At 42.3% G+C, this 2,820-nt stretch overlaps 1 protein-coding gene across 2 annotated transcripts in view; it reads left to right on the plus strand.

Annotated features, from left to right (window-relative positions):
* Window positions 1-2,820, plus strand: part of NT5C2 (5'-nucleotidase, cytosolic II) — a 156,482-nt gene that overhangs the window by 140,780 nt on the left and 12,882 nt on the right. The window lies entirely within an intron of this gene.

Below are 2,820 nucleotides of genomic sequence, written 5' to 3' on the forward strand. Positions count from 1 at the left end.
TATAACCTCCTCCCTTGGGGATGGACAGCAGAAAAGTGAGTAAAGGGAGGTGTTGGACAGTATAAGATATGACAAAATAATTTATAAATTATCAAGGGTTCATAAGGGAGAGGAGACTGGGGAGGGAGGGGGAAATGAGCTGATGTTTTGAGAACGATGAAGGTAACGAATGTACAAATATGCTTTATACAGTTGATGTATGTATGGATTATGACAAGAGTTGTATGAGCCCCCAATAAAATGATTTTAAAAATTAGCATTGTAATCAAATTTACTGCCTTCGAGATCCACAGTCCTCCACCAAAATAAGCTCCTAAAATTTCCAAGTAGTTCCTTTGGAGATAGGCATGTAATAATGCTTCAAAAGTAAATCATGTATGGGTAAGCGCAGAATCACTCAGAAAGCACTTAGCACCATAGTCTCTGGAGTCTACAGGAAAAAGCAGTGGAGAGAGATCCGGCTTGGCAGGTGCTAGGAGAGCTCATTGAAGTATAGTGGTGGAGGAGGCGTCCCCTGACACACCTTGCCTACATCGCCGCAGCACGTAGCTATTTTGGACAGTTAGAGGCTTTTAAAGTTAGAACAGAGCACCAGTGAGGCCGCATCTTTATTCACAGAAGGCAGTAATCTGGACTACCACTGTTCTCTTTCCAGCTCCAAGCCTACCATTCCATTATGACACACACACTGCCTCCACCTAAATTGGTTTTTTAATTTAAGATCTATAATAGCATAATTAGGCAATTAATTTAAACAATCAATAAGTGCTAACTGTATACATCAGAGTTCTAACTGCCTAATATCTGCTAATCATCCTTAAAGGAATTGCCCTTTAATGATAGAGGGGAATTAGGGAAGTGTAATTTCATAAAAGGAGAATAGTGTCTTCTTACTGAACTTGGCTGGGGAGAATGTGTCTTTACTACTCTCCCTTCTCCCTTAATTTTCACTACATAAAATCCCAGAACATGAACTCTTCCACTAAGTTACTCTTTACTAGGAACTCTTAAAGAGGGAGCTGATGTGATTTCAAATTCCTAACTGGAGTCCATGCCAATTGTAGTTAATTAGTTGAAGCAGGAAGTTATCCAAGTTATTCCCAGAATGAACTTTACATTTCCTTTCCTTTATCTTGGTGTTTAATCTCCACACATTCATTAAGAGGATTGTGTGTTTTCAAGTTTTTTGGTTTCACTTGTATTACTGATGATTCTCTTCCCTTTCTTGGATCATTTAATCCCACTTTCTGAAGTTCTTGTGAATCCCTGACACTTCTGCTTTTTCACCTGCTCTTGTCCCTGGCTCTTTTCTCAGTCTGCCTTCTCTGCACTCTTAGTAACTTCAACAACTCTCCGAGTTTCACGATCTTACCTGTAACCTGTGTGTGCGTGATCCCAGTTAGCTCTGTTAGAATCTAAGTTCTTGACGTATCTTTCTAGTTACCTGCTTAATATCTCTGTTTGCTTCACACTTAGTGCATGCAAATACTGTGTGCTTCCAGATGGCCCCTGACTCACAGTGACCCTCGTCTTGTTGGACAGAGTAGAGTGGCCCCCGCAGCTTCCCTGGGATGTCATCTTTCTGGGAGCAGACCACTAGGTCATTTTCCTCGGGGAACTCCTGGTGGCTGTGAGCTGCAGGTCTTTTTGCTAGCAGCTGACTCTTAAACATTGCACCACCGAGAACTCCTTATGTGCACAATAGAAGTCCAGCTAACCTGGGTCTTTGCAGTTTTCATATTCCTGGGGATGGTACCAGCAGTCTCTTAAGTGACACCGTGGGGAGAGCTGGGTACTCAGTGATCTCCCAGTTCTTTCATGTCTGTGTCTGGTTGGCAGCTAATAGAGAGCGCCCTCCCTTACATGGCAGGCACTTGGCGGGCTATTGGCTGGACCACTTTATATTTCTTCTTGTAGCTTTTTCTTTTCTGGCAGCCTTGCTCAGTTCTCAGGAGCCCAGTGGTTTTAAGGTTTCAAGTGCGGCAAGAGAAGGCAAAGCCCAATACACCAGTGTTTTCCAGGTACCCACTTGGTTCCCATTCATATTGTTCAATCCTAGATTCAAAGGCTGGAGAAGAAATCAACACAGCCTCCTCTTGATGGGAGGAACTGCTAAGTTTCACTGCAAGGAATGGGGAGCATTTGTGGTGGTTTTTCTAACACATCACCTTTTATTTTTCAAGTTTATCCTATAATCGTATAACTATAATCTTCTTTCACAACCCCTTTCTGATGGTTTTAGCTCTTTCTTTAAAAAACTGCCCCTGGCTTCCCTTTATCCCCAGGGAAATGTAAGAACCACAAGAGGTGATGCTTTGTAACCATCCGTCTCTTCAGTTTCTTCCACTCCGATTTCTCTAGTCCAGTTGGACTAGTTCCTGAACTCCTCGCCCACCTAGCCCCAGGGCCCAGCTCAGGTGCCACCATTGCACGAATCCTCCTAGATGTTCCTCTCCGCACTCTTGACATTCACCCTTCTCGCCTCCTCAACTTGACCTGCTTTCCCGTCCTCAATTTTCTCATGGCTTTTTTTGGATCAGTAACTATGATTTTAAAAACCTTATTATTACTTACTGTGTATATGACCCCATGTCCCCTACCAGAATGAGAACTTTTTTAAGACTTGAAGTGGAACTTGTCCAACTTCATAGTTAGGCACGTTTAAAGTCTTTGAAGCCTGGTCTTGCATATAGCCACCATAGTACTGGAATGAATTTTTTTTTTAAGTCATTTTATTGGAGGCTCATACAACTCATCACAATCCATACATCCATCCATTGTATAAAGCACATTTATACATTTGTTACCCTCATTATTCAC

Source organism: Echinops telfairi, unplaced genomic scaffold (assembly GCF_000313985.2).
Source record: "Echinops telfairi isolate 266 unplaced genomic scaffold, ASM31398v2 ScPeMD7_70;HRSCAF=299, whole genome shotgun sequence".
NCBI lineage: Eukaryota > Metazoa > Chordata > Mammalia > Afrosoricida > Tenrecidae > Echinops > Echinops telfairi.